The sequence below is a fragment of the Triticum aestivum genome, chromosome 5A (assembly GCF_018294505.1).
Source record: "Triticum aestivum cultivar Chinese Spring chromosome 5A, IWGSC CS RefSeq v2.1, whole genome shotgun sequence".
Lineage (NCBI taxonomy): Eukaryota > Viridiplantae > Streptophyta > Magnoliopsida > Poales > Poaceae > Triticum > Triticum aestivum.
The window spans coordinates 671,800,897-671,815,415 of record NC_057806.1 but is presented as its reverse complement, the minus strand read 5'-3'; the positions used below and the strand labels follow the sequence as shown (position 1 = coordinate 671,815,415).

The window sequence follows — 14,519 nt, the reverse complement described above, 5'->3', positions numbered from 1 at the left end:
CCACTATTTGAATTTTGAATTAAAAAGGATTTTGAATCTTAATGGCTAATAGCAAGTTAAAGATGATGACTTGGCATCATCAGCGTGGAGTTACTATTGCATTACTCCCGAGGTGTTACACAACCCAACCCACGAATAAAGCGGCATCGATCTGGAACGCAGGACAAACAGTGCCTTGCAGATGCAGTTTCAGAATAGATAAGCATAAGTAGCATATATTAAAAAAGTATTAAAAAATGTTTGTGTTCAGTTGCATGGTACCGAGTTTTCAGCGTGTTTTTAAGCTTATTATTGTGTGTTTCTTTATGATTTGAACCATGGATGATTTTTTTTCGAGAAAACGCAAAAGAGTTTGCGTTTCATTTCATTGAACAGGAAGAGAACAACAGTACAGGTACAACCTCCCGGGAGGAGGGACACACGCACACACACCATCGTCCTCACCAGACAAGCAGGTGAGGAGGTGCTACCAACTACAGACCGCAACAACGAAAGGTCTAGCCTTGTCCAGCCTCCAACCATGAATGGCAAGGTAGCTAGACACAGAGCCTCAAGGCCGCGTCACAGCCGTTGCCAGGCGCCTCCGAAGAAGACTGCATCTCCAGGGCTGACCGGGCCAACGTACCTTCCACCCATATGTGCCTAGGAGACGGCAGGTGGATGGCAGGACCCAGCCAAAACTAGCGAAGCCATCGTCTTGGACGTGCCGGCGCCGGCGTACATTGCGCCCCGGACGCCCACGCTCCATGCTGCAGCCCTCATCACAGCATCGCATTACCAGCAAACCTCGCCGGAAAGACCGGGGAGGCCACCATCTCCAGCTGACGCATAGGGGACGCCAAGTGCGACCCAAGCAGCGCTTTCAAGAAAGGAACGGCGCTGAGACGCCGTCGCTGCCTTGTCCAGGGAACTGGACCAAGGGTTTCCCCCGGTGCCCGAGGAGAGGGTCCAGTCTGGGCCATGACAGCGCCTCCATGGAGGTAACGGCACCCTCAGGTGTCGCCGTTGTCAGCGCAGGCCATCGCCGCGCAGGGATTTCGCCCGGCCCAAGACCCACCGAACCATGGATGATTAGGTTGTGTATATCTTCGGACGCAGACATTCTCTCACATTATCAAGTTAAAATCGCACATCGCACGCAGTGTTGGCGCACTCAACATCCAGTACAAGTAGAAACATGTACCAGCTGAAATCTATCGCTTGTGATATGTCTACAATTTTTTCATATCAGATTAGCTAGGTATAAGCAAATACTTAGCTTAGTTTCTCACCTTGTTTATTTAGCACTGGCACGTAGAGAACGGGTGTGCCAGTCAACTTTGTAAAAAGGTCCACGAAAACATGCATAACCACAAGATTGTCCATGCCACTTTCTAGATTTTTTTGTTTGCAAATCATGTCACTTCCAAGATTTTGGTTGCTCCTCGCTCAAGCACATGCGCATCACACCAGGAAGCCCAGCCTATCCGTGGACGATGACGATATATACTTCTAAGATACTCCTATTTGCTTGAGGTGTGTGGCGTGTGATTTTTGGCTAATGTGTTTGCAATGTTTTGATGTTTTCGTGCCCGATATGCATCACTTGTTGCAGCACAATGATGTCCTACTTGAATTTTACATCATCTGTCGGAGCAAACATGTTTGAGGTGATGCAAAATTCACTACTTTGTGATGTAGAACTACTTTTTGGGTGTCCAAGATACATCAGGTGTTTTTCTTTCTTTACACGAAGATATATCAGGTCTGGGAGATGCCCCTATCGACCGCGCGTGTGTAATCGGACGGCCAGGAAGGTGACGGATCGGTCACCGACGCGGAGCAGAGAGAGTCCATCTCAAAATCGGGCACGACATGGCCCATATGTCTTTTTGGCTGGATCAGCCCTAATCGCGCTCCCCACCGCCTCTCGTTCCCGTCGCCTGCTGCCTCCAGCCGCCGAGGGTCTCCAGCGCGGCCGCCCTCTGCCGTCTAGCTCGGCTGGCGCGTACAACCTCCACGCCGAACCACACGCACAGAGCCTGATATCCACACGCGTCGTCGGCATCTGATCCGAGGGGCTAGGTTTCGCCGAACTGCGGCCGGTTCCCCGATGGCGGTTATGGGGCGAGAGGGCGACGACGACGTCGACCACTACGAGGTGCTCCGCCTCCCGTCCGGCGAGGAAGGCGCGGCGCTGAGCGTCGAGCGGATCGACAAGGCCTACCGGACGCAGTCGCGGCTCCGGCACCCCGACAAGCGCCCCGACGACCCCAACGCCACGGCCGACTTCCAGAGCCTCACCAGCTCGTACAAGTTCCTCGCGACGAGTCCCTCCGCCGCCAGTTCGACGCCCGCCTCCGCAGCCGCCGCGAGGCCGCCGCCCGCGCCAAGGCGAGAGGGCTCAAGCGGCGGAAGGCCGTCTCAGACCTAGAGGAGCGCGAGCGCGCCTTTGCCGCCGGCCGAGGCGTCGATCCTGCTGAGCTCGCCAAGCGAGAGGAGAAGCGGAACATTGCCGATATCGAGCGCGTACTGAATGACTTCGCTGCCAGGACGTCCCATGTCTGTGGCTCTGCTTCGACTTCGGTAATGTCTCGCTGTCGTTTGAATCTATTCTATTTATTCGTTTTACTGTGCAGGATTGATAGCGATGTAGTACTCTTGCTGCAGTTACAATCGCTGCTTGCCTTTTGGGATTATGAATGATGTTAGGAACATCTTTAAACTTTAGATTTACGAAAATGTTAACGCCTACACGTGTGGGCGTTGATCATCTCGACCACACGCATCCATCATCATCCAGTATTATATGCACGAATTTTGACATAATCTGGTTGATTTTTCTGTGCCACGTAGGACAAGGCGTGTGTGTGGTGTGTGACATAGTTTGCTCACACATTCGTTTTACCACACGGAGGGGTCGGTGTGTGGGCGTTTAGCAGTTCACCCACACATCAGTTTTCAGTCACGCACAAGGGCTGGTGTGTGGGTATTTGCCATCTCGCCCACACGCCCGTCTCCTCTCCCACACGTAAGCTGCTAATTGCCATGTGTTTTTGCAGCGCACATGGCAACTGCCTCTAGTGTGCTTTGTAAGCAGGTGGCAACTCTCTTTTTTTACCCGAGTTGCCATGTGTTTTTGCAGGGTACACGGCAACTGCCTAGTGTGCACGTAAGCAGATGACAACTGTCTTTTACTGAGTTGCCATGTGTTTTTGCATGGTACATGGCAACTGCCCCAACGTGCACGTACATGACAACTGCCCTAACGTGCACGTAAGCAGATGGCAACTCTTTCTTATTACATGGCAACTGACCTAGCATGCTTGTGAGCACATGGCAACTCTCTCAACTGCCTAGTGTTAGTATGTGGCAACTTCTAAAGTTATGAAATCATGGCAACTACATTAGATCAGACCATACATGGCAACTGCAGTTGAGCAACCATGGCAACTGCAGTTGTCCGATATGGCAACCGTAGTTCAGCGACATGACAACTGCAGATAAACGAACATGGACAAGGGTCTGGACCATGGCAACTGCGGACGCGCGATGGGCGTCACGCGTCGCGTGCGGGACCAGAAGGATACGAGGCCTGACATACGGGCGTGTGGGCGTTATCAACTTCGCCCACACGCACGCGTGTAAGAGGGTTCAGGAGGGAAAAAAGATGTGTGTGGGCATTAGTTGTTTTGCCCACACGTAAGTGTGTGGGCTGGTTGCTGTCCATGCCACACGAGGCGTGTGGTACAACTATCTGATACACCACACGTGTGACAGTTATCGGGACCCTAGATTTAAAAAGTAAAATGATGCACCTTAAAACTAGCTTACTTCTGAATCAATATTCCTGAAGGATGCAGTTGATCAGAGGGGATAGCGTTTGCAACTGCAGTTGTAGCCTTACAGATGAGCATACAACACATTTGTAGGTTAACACTCTAAAACCGGATTAGTATTGCTTTAGAGCATTACTAGTAAAGCCCTCAAACCCTCAAACTCTTAAAAATAACTGATTCTTTTACAGTTTTTGTCAAAAAAAGCCGTAGACTAAAACCCCTTAACCCTCAAACCCTCAAAAAAATTTAAAGGTCCAACCCTCAAACCCTCTCCTAATCCTCAAAAGTAAGGGTTGGGGAGCAAAACCTACCCCAACCCTCATTTGGCGGTTATCCTCACGCGGGAGGGAAAAATCATCCCAACTCCCGCGCCCACGCCCGCCGCTGCTAGTCGCCCCCGTCGCCGGCGGCCGCCCCGTCGACCTCCCGCGCGCAACGACAACGTCGTTCATGGATAATATTCCGTTATAAGGGTTGGGTTTGAGGGTTGTAATCTTTGCCCCTGTTTTTCAACCCGTAAAAATGCACAAAAAGATCATTTTTGGACCCTTAAAATGCCAGTGAGGGTTTGAGGGTTCTACTAGTAATGCTCTTATAATATAAAATGGGGGAAAATCTTTATCGTCAACCGGATCAGCAAAATTATTTTTATCATCCAAAGTAGCCATGTGAGTATGTGACCATATCTACTCCCTCCGTCCCATAATGTAAGACGTTTTTTTAACACTACACTAGTGTCAAAAAACGTCTTACATTATGAGACGGAGGGAGTAGATTATTCCAGCATCAAACATCTTCCTTGACATCATTGTTTTTTCTAGGACGTCGATAAGTGCCACACGTGTGGGCGTTAGAGGGTCTGCCCACACATTTTGTGTGGTGTATAAGAGGAACAGCCCACACACCTACGTGTGGGCAAAACAAGTAATGCCCACACACCTCTTTTTTTCTCCCCCGATCCCTCTCACACGCGTGTGTGTGGGCGAAATAGATAACGCTCACACGCCCCGTACGTCAGGCCTCGTAGCCATGTCGCCGAACTTCGGTTGCCATGTCGGACAACTACAGTTGCCATGGTTGCTCAACTGCAGTTGCCATGTATGGTCTGGTCTACTGCAGTTGTCATGATTTCAAAACTTTAGGAGTTGCCACCCACTAACACTAGGCAGTTGCCGTGTAGCACTACCAAAAGGCATGGCAAAAAAACATGTTCGGGTAAAAGAGAGAGTTGTCGTGTGCTCACAAGCACGCTAGGGCAGTTGCCATGTAAAGACAAAGAGTTGCTATCTGCTTACGTGCACGCTAGGGCAGTTGCCATGTACCATGCAAAAACACATGACAACTCAGGTAAAAGAGAGTTGCCACCTGCTTACAAGTAAAGCTAGGGCAGTTGCCATGTACCCTGCCGAAACACATGGCAACCGCCAGCTTTGGGTGTGGGCGAGGAGACGGGCGTGTGGGCGAAGTGATAAACACACCAGCCTCCTCTGCATGCGTGAAAACTGATGTGTGGGCGAATTGTTAAACGCCCACACACTAGCCCTCCATGTGGTGAAAAAGGACATGTGGGCGACCGGATGAATGCCCACACACCAGCTTAGTCCTACGTAGCACACAAAAACTGCTAGAATGCGCCAAGATACGTGCAGAATTGGTTGGACAAGGATCCATGCGTGTGGGTGTTAGTGTTTTCGTTTTTCTAACATTGAAGAAAGTTTTTTGGGGGGGGGGGGAGATTTCTCTCTCTTCCTTTCCGTCAATGTAGATTTCAAAACTGTGCAAGATATTGTCTATTTGTACGCTGCAAGATATTTGCCAAGCCAATTTGTATTTAAAATGTTGGTACTGACCACAACTTGGTTATTTTTCTCTTTAGGCCCATGTAGATAAGAAGGGTGGAACTTCAGGGAACGGGCCAAAAACAGACGAGGGTAATATCTTGAAGGTTTCATGGGAAGAGGGTATAGATTACTACTCGGCAGCAATGTTGGACGAGATTTTTAAGCAATCCGGCACGGTTGAAGACATTGTGATCATGACTAAGAAATCAAGGAGCAAGGGTTCAACACTTGTTGTCATGGCTTCCAAATTGGCAACAGTAAGTCTCATTTCTCTATATTAATATTTTTGTCTTGGAGAGTTTTTCCACTGCAAAAGTCATATAGATCTTGAACTAGCACAGAAAATTGAGTTTGTTTTTAATCCACTGCAAGATAGAAGTTCATAAGCAATTCTTACAATGTCGGCAGCATGCCTATGTTTGATCATGCATGGCTTCTTGCTGTCTCTATTTGTGGTTCAATATTTATGTCATTGGTTTCATTTGCATATCATCTTGTGGATCTTTTCCGAGCTTTATTGTATGTGGGAATCGTTATATGTTTCTATTATTATTATGTGGCTAACAAATATTTGTTCTTTTAACAGAAAACGGCACTGGAAAACCATTCAGTCTACAATGTTTTCCTGGTCCCATTAAGTGTTTCTCTTGTTGAAGAATCGGACGTGTTGCCAGCAGAGTCAACTCAAGCACCTGAACCGAGAAGATGCAACGTTGTTGGAACTGGATCTATAGATTTGGAAGAAAGGCTGCTCCGAAATCTTGAAGAGGTACTTAAATGAACATGGTTTTTGTTGCAGCCGATTTGTTTCCTTTTTTTAGTTTTCGCCGTATTGTTGAATACATATTAATGTGTATCGTGGCTAGTGAACAAAGAAAATCCATCTTAGAATTCTGTTTAGTTTCCTTCACGAGGTAGTTTGCATATGTTGCTGTTGTTACGGCATATCTCTCTCAAGGTAGTTTTGGTGATTGATGACAACATGTTTGCGGACTAATCTTATGCGTTGAATTATTCTCAGATTCTCCCCTGGCACGAGACGCTTTCTTCCCCTCGGAGTGTATTTCAAGACGGTGTAGCTCTTTCGTTTCTTTCTAGATGGACTAGTTGCGTAGAAGGCACCGTACTATCAAGAGGGGGTCCGCTGGGGTTTTGCTTGGGTGGAATCATCACGTACACATCAGCTTCTCACTCTCCGAGCTTTTCCTGTCCATTGAAGAGATCTCTCCTCTCTTCCTTGTTCTGTCTAGGTCTAAGCGGCAGTACCGCGCACCCAGCGGTAGTACCGCTGAGAAGCCACAAGCGGTAGTACCGCTTTGCAGTGGTAGTACTGCCGTGGCTCCACAGCAGTAGTACCGCTGGGTGCCTGGCTCCTCCGCTGGTCCTCAGCTTATTTGAGAGATCCCTTCTCTCTCGCGCGCGCCCCCAGCGGTAGTACCGCACTGCCTACGGTACTACGGCCGAAGGGTCACAAGCTGCAGTACCGCTCCACAGCGGTACTACCGCCCTTGACCCCACTGCCGTAGTACCGCTGGGTAGTTTGGCTCCTACCGCCTCGATTCGAGAGGTCTTTTTCTCGTGTCGGGTTTTGCGGCACTAGTCACGGTTGTAGTGGCGGTAGTACCGTTCCAGGAGCGGTAGTACCGCCCTACCACCGCGGTAGTACCGCATTTGGGTCTGTTCCCTACTAAGTCTCCTTAGCGCGGCAGTACCGCTGGTTGGCGCGGCAGTACCGTCGCCTGGCGGTAGTACCGCGCCCTCTCAGCGGTAGTACCGCCCTGTGCGGGGCTGGTTGGTGGGGGGCAACGGGATTGTTGCCCCCACTATAAAAGGGAGTCCCCTTCCTCCTTCTCACCCACCTCTTCCTCCCCCAAGCTCCATTTATTGCTCAAGCTCCATTAAATACTCCAAGCTTCATTTCCGCCCGATCTATCTCTCTAGCCAATCAAATTTGTTGATTTGCTTGGGAGTGGTTGAGAAGGCCCCGATCTACACTTCCACCAAGGGATTTTCGATTCCCCCACTCATCCCTAGCAGATCTTGTTACTCTTGGGTGTTTGAGCACCCTAGACGGTTGAGGTCACCTCGGAGCCATATTCCATTGTGGTGAAGCTTCGTGGTCTTGTTGGGAGCCTCCGATTAAGTTGTGGAGATTGCCCCAACCTTGTTTGTAAAGGTTCGGTGCCGCCTTCAAGGGCACCAATAGTGGAATCACGGCATCTCGCATTGTGTGAGGGCGTGAGGAGAATACGGTGGCCCTAGTGGCTTCTTGGGGAGCATTGTGCCTCCACACCGCTCCAACGGAGATGTACTTCCCCTCAAAGGAAGGAACTTTGGTAACACATCCTCGTCTCCATCGGATCCACTCTTGGTTATCTCTTACCTTTACTTGTGCAAGCTCTTTATTGTTTCTACCCTTGCTTGCTTGTATGCTTGTTGTTATTGCATCATATAGGTTGCTCACCTAGTTGCACATCTAGACAACCTACTTTGATGCAAAGTTTAATTTGGTAAAGAAAAGCTAAAAATTGGTAGTTGCCTATTCACCCCCCCTCTAGTCAACCATATCGATCCTTTCAATTGGTATCAGAGCCTCATCTCTTTATTAAGGACATTGCCGTCCAAAGAGTATGGTTGATACTGTAGACGGTGTGGAGGAACACTCCGGTGTGAATCCGATCTCGTCTACGGGAGATGGGGGAACTTCGGTCTCTCGTGAGGAGTTCAATGTGGCCTTGGAGACATTGAAAACCTCCATGACGACCGAAGTTGAAAGCATGTTTACTAAATTTCTTGAGGGGCTTAAACTATCCACCGCACCGTTGAAAGTGGGTGATTCCGCCAACAAGGTGTCGGATGCTATCCCCGACAAGGGGGAAGCTAGTAGTGAAAAGGATCCTTCTTCTAGTGGTAAGAATGGCACCGGCATCTTTGCCCATGTGGAACCACCACTTGTTTATGGTGGACCGGTTCCTTTCACTCATTTGAATCATGCCGGTCCTCCCCCTAAGATTGTGAAAAATGAGGATTTTGATTCTTGGGTTTACCGCTTTAAACGTCATTTAAACCATGTGAACACTAACCTTTGGAGAATCATTGAAGAAGGTTTCTATCCACATGATCCAAGCAACTTCACTCCTCGAGAAGCCGCGGACAATCAATTCAATGAGAATGCTCTCTTCATCATTCAAGATGCAATTCCACCCGAAGACCTACCTCATCTTCGTCCCTTCGCCTTGGCCAAAGATGCATGGCATTGTGTCGTGTCTCTCTACCGAGGAAGCGCAAGCATTCAACGCTCCAACTATGAAGTGGTACAAGATGAGGCCGATGAGTTTGCAATGAAGGAAGATGAAGAACCTCGTGAGCTTTATCGGAGAGTAACCAAACTCGCGGTCTCACTACGAGATCACGAGAGCAAGGACACGGATGACAATTGGATCAAGCGCAAATTCCTCAAGGCAATGATGCCCTACCACAAGGCCATGTCCTCCGTCATTCGTCAAAGACCGGACTTCCACACTTTGACCTCAAGCGAAGTGTTGGATGAGTTTGTGGCCATGAACATTTTGGACAAGACCGCCGACAAGGCGGTGCTCCGTTCTCAACGGGCAAAGAAGCCTAACCTTGCATTGAAGGCCAAGCTCACCGTGGAAGAAGAAGAAGAGGAAGAAGACGAGAGCAACCCCGAAGATACGAAGTATGCATATCATGAACACATGGCACTTGCTTCAAGGCAATTTTGGAGCAAGAAAAACTCGAGGCCCAACTTTAGCAAAAACAACTCGAGTGGCACAAGGGGCAAGCAACGTGTAAGAACTTGCTACAATTGCGGCAACGTGAGTCATTTCGTTGCGGAATGCCCGTATGAGAAGAGGGAAGACAATGGTGGCAAACTCATCCGAAAGGACAAGGCCAAGTCGTTCCCCAACAAGAACAACTTCACCAAGAAGACTCCTCCCAAGGCTTTGGTTGTGCAAGAAGAGTACAATGAGGATGATGACGATGATGAAGATGATGAGTCGGTTGCCATGGCCTCCGTTGCCATTGCAACAACGTCACGGGTGTCTCTCTTCGACTCACCCAACGAGAGTATCACCGCCAAGTGCCTCATGGCTACCAACAAGGTAACCTCCAACATCAAAACTACCATCATTAATCATCCTTCCCAAATGGATAGCATTAATGAACTTGAGGGAGCTAATGTGGAGGCTAACGAGTTTGAGGCTTTTATGGGCAAACTCAAGGGAAAATCCAAGAAGCACTTTGTTGCTCTCTTGGAACAACTTGGTGAGGCCAATGACATGATCGAGGCTCACGAAGACACCATCTCTAAGATGGAAGGGCATAGTCGTGACTATGCCGATGAGATTTCGAATCTTTCCAATGCTCTTGAGGAAGAGCCTGGTCTTCGTTTGGCTCTTGAGGAGTCACACAACGTTGATCATGCTAAGTTAAAGAAAGATTATGATCATGCCCTCATTGTTTCTCATGTGCTAAATTCCGAGAAGGCCAAACTCGGGGTTGATCTTGCTAGACTCAAAGAGGAGTTTGATATACTTGACAAGGCCCACAAGGCCTTGAAGGGTATTCACGCTAGTCTCAAGGAGTCTCATGATCAACTCCAAGTGAAGCTAACTAAGGAGAAAGCAACTTTTCCTCATATGGTTTTAATTGATAATGCAAATGCTACTAACCCGTGTTGTGAGCATATACATCTTGTTGAGGAAAATGCTAAGTTGAAGGAGCAACTTGAGAGAGGTCTTGCGACTTGCATACAAGGCAAGAAGAACCTCAACGATCTCTTGATCAACCAAAAGGGAGGTGTGGCCAAGGAAGGGGTTGGGTACGTGCCCGACTCCAAGAACAAGAAGAAGAATGACAAGACCAAACGACCTCCTCCCCTCATGCAAACCTTTGTGAGGGAGGGAGAGAGTGCCCCCGAGGAGAAGAAGAAGAACAATGTCAAGAAGGGCAATGTCATCCCTCCCAACAAAGCCGACGATTTTAATCCTTCTTATGTGTTATGCCGTGCTAGTGATGGGCATGTTTATGCCAAATTTGTTGGTTCTCTTCATGAGTACATTGAATGGTCTATTTGGGTTCCTAAGACCCTTGTTACTAACATCAAAGGACCCATTACAAAATGGGTACCTAAAACCAAGCATTGATCTCTTGTAGGTGTTTGCTTCCGGTGGTGGATCATGGTTGCTCGATAGCGGAGCTACAAATCATATAACCGGAGCAAGGACTTGGTGGTGGACGTGCACAAAGTTCCATCTATACCCACCAATGTCGAGTGGGGTGATGCCTCATCCTCTAAGGTATTGGGACTTGGCAAGGTGGTCATCTATCATGATCTCACGATCGAGAAGGTCATGCTTGTTGAGTCCCTTGCATACAATTTACTTTCCGTTCGTCAACTTGCAATCATGGGCTTTTCCACTTTCTTTGATATCGATACCGTGGCCCTCTTGTGGAGCAAGACTCTTAAAGTAGCTTTTGTTGGGCATGTCGAGAATGTTCTATATGTGATTAACTTTTCGGAGCGACCCACTAAGACCGCGACATGCCTAATGGCTAAAGTTGATGTGGGATGGCTTTGGCATCGCCGTTTAGCCCATGTCAATATGAGATCTTTGCAAAGTCTTCTCAAGGGGGACCATGTCCGTGGACTAACGAATGTTAGCTTTGTTAAAGATCGTGCTTGCAGTGCCTGTATCGAAGGAAAGCTACATGAGAAGGCTCACCCTCCCACGACTATCATTTATTCAAAGAGGCCCTTGGAGCTCCTTCACATGGATCTTTTTGGGCCCCCATCCTTCGATAGTCTTGGAGGTAGGAAGTATTGCTTGGTGATTGTGGATGACTACTCAAGGTACACATGGGTGTATTTCTTCAAGAGGAAGAGCGAGACCCAACAAACCGTCATTGACTTTGCAAATGAAGCACAAAGTCAACACAATGCAAAGATCTTGACAATAAGAAGTGACAACGGCACCGAGTTCAAGAACTACACCTTGGATGAATTTCTTAGTGATGAGGGAATCAAGCATCAATATTCCGCACCATACACCCCTCAACAAAACGGTGTTGCGGAGAGGAAGAACCAGACGTTGATGGATGCGGCAAGGACCATGATGGCGGAGTTCAAGTCTCCATACAACTTTTGGGCCGAAGCCATCAACACCGTGTGTCATGCATCCAATCGGCTCTACCTCCGCAAGGGCTTGAATAAGACCCCATATGAGATACTCACCGGTAACAAGCCCAACCTCAAGTACTTCCGGGTATTTGGGTGTAAGTGTTTCATTCTCAAGAAAGGTGTTCGGTTGTCTAAATTTGAGGCTAGAGCTTATGAGGGCATATTTGTTGGTTATGCTACAAACTCTCATGCTTACCGTGTCCTCAATAAATCCACGGAACTTATTGAGGAGACGTGTAACGTGGAGTTTGATGAGAATAACGGCTCCCAAGTGGAGCAAAGTGGCACGTGTGATGTAGGTGATGAAATTCCTCCTCAAGCCATAAGAAGAATGGGTGTTGGTTTCATCCTACCCATTGAGGAACCCCTTGTGGCCGAAGGAGAAGGACAATGCTCCACTCAAGTGGAGCCATCACTAACCCAAGGCCCACACACTTCCGAAGAACAAAGTGAAGGCCCTCAACCTCATGAACAAGACCAAGGGAAAGATCATACTCAAGACGGTGTTGACACACTAAGTGATGCCCAAGGTCAAGTTCTCTCCCCCGAGCAAGTTCAAGAGCAAGAACAAGTTCATGACGGCGCTCAAGATGATCAAGTAACCGCTCCTCAACTCACCACCGAGGAGGAATTAGAGCGTCGTGCCGCCAAGGTTGCTTCCAAGCTCTCCACCAAGGATCATCTCATGACGAATGTGCTTGGAAGCTTAAGAAAGGGGGTAAGCACTCGTAGACAATTAGCAAATTATTGTGAGCATCACGCGTTTGTCTCTTGTGTGGAGCCCCACAAGGTCTATGAGGCGCTAGAAGATCCGAATTGTCTCAATGCCATGCACGAAGAACTCAACAACTTCGAGCGCAACAAAGTGTGGAGATTGGTGCCTAGGCCAACAGGGAACCATAATGTCATTGGAACCAAGTGGATATTCAAGAACAAGCAAGATGCCCATGGGATTATCATTCGCAACAAGGCTCGTTTGCTAGCCCAAGGCTACTCCCAAGTCGAGGGTATCGACTACGGTGAAACCTTTGCTCCCGTTTCTCGTCTTGAATCCATTCGCATGTTGATTGCATATGCTTCTCATCATAACTTTAAGTTACAACAAATGGATGTGAAGAGTGCTTTTCTTAATGGTCCCATTAATGAATTGGTTTACGTCAAGAAACCGCCCGGGTTCGAGGATCCCTACTTTCCCGATCATGTGTATCAACTCGATAAGGCACTCTATGGCCTTAAACAAGCCCCACGTGCGTGGTATGACCACCTTACCGAGTTGTTACAAGACCGTGGTTTTGAAGTTGGGCTAATCGACCCCACTCTTTTTACTAACAAGGTCAAAGGGGAGTTGTTTGTGTGCCAATTATATGTTGATAATATTATCTTTGGTTCTCCTAACAAAGCTTTCAATGAGGAATTTGCCGCTCTCATGAACTTAAAGTTCGAGATGTCCTCCATGGGAGAGTTGAAGTTCTTTCTAGGGTTCTAAGTGAAGCAAAGAAGAGAAGGAACTTTCATCAATCAATCCAAATACACTCAAGACATGCTCAAGAGATTCAAGCTAAGTGACGTCAAGCCGGCTTCCACTCCAATGCCCACCAAGTGCCAACTTGACTTAGATCCCAATGGTAAAGTGGTGGATCAAAAGGTATACCATTCCATGATTGGATCCTTGCTTTACCTTTGTGCATCTAGACCGGACATCATGTTGAGTGTGGGAATTTGTGCATGGTTTCAAGACGCACCTAAGGAAAGTCACTTTGTGGCGGTCAAACAAATCTTTCGATATTTGGATCATACCCCAAACTTTGGCTTATGGTACCCAAGAGGATCAAACTTCAAGCTTGTAGGGTACTCGGATTCCGATTGGGCGGGAGACAAAGTGGATAGGAAGTCCACTTCCGGAGGGTGCCAATTCCTTGGTTGCTCTTTGGTAAGTTGGTCTTCCAAAAAGCAAAGTTGTGTGTCTCTCTCGTCCACTGAAGCGGAGTATGTGGCGGCCGGTAGTTGTTGTGCACAACTCTTATGGATGAGGCAAACTTTAAAGGATTACGGTGTCACTTGTGACAAAGTGCCTCTTTGGTGTGACAATGAAAGTGCCATCAAGATCTCTCTCAACCCGGTGCAACACTTCAAGACGAAGCATATTGAGATCCGGTATCACTTCATCCGGGATCACATTAGGCAAGGAGAGATCGAGCTCAACTACGTCAACACTCATGATAACCTTGCAGATATTTTCACGAAGCCCTTGGATGAAGCAAGATTTCGCGAGTTAAGGCATGAGCTAAATATCATTGATTCAAGCAATGTTGCTTGAACTCGCGCACACCCTATCACGCTCAACTTGTTGTCTAGTTTAGGTGTAGGCATGGACATAGGGGGAGTGTTGTTCTCTCAATGAACTCTCCCTCCCCCCATTATGCATAAATTGATCAAGTCTTTCACCTTAGCCATTGTTGATGGCACTTGTGCTTCAAAGACGAGTTTTGGTCATGGGCCCAAGGTTAAAATCTTCGTGGTGCCATACCTTTTGACTCAAACATAGGTGGCCTCGGCCACCGCCCTCTTTTGAAGAGGTGTGTATTGGTCGTTTGCTGTTGTGCTTTGTTGTTTCTCTCTTGCCGTTTTTGTCGTTTCGTCGAGTTAAAGCTGTGT

At 48.0% G+C, this 14,519-nt stretch overlaps 1 pseudogene; it reads left to right on the top strand.

The window, feature by feature from the left end:
* The first annotated feature begins 1,890 nt into the window (after nt 1-1,890).
* Nucleotides 1,891-6,440, top strand: LOC123101768 (dnaJ homolog subfamily C member 17-like; annotated as a pseudogene).
* The last annotated feature ends 8,079 nt before the right edge of the window (nt 6,441-14,519 follow it).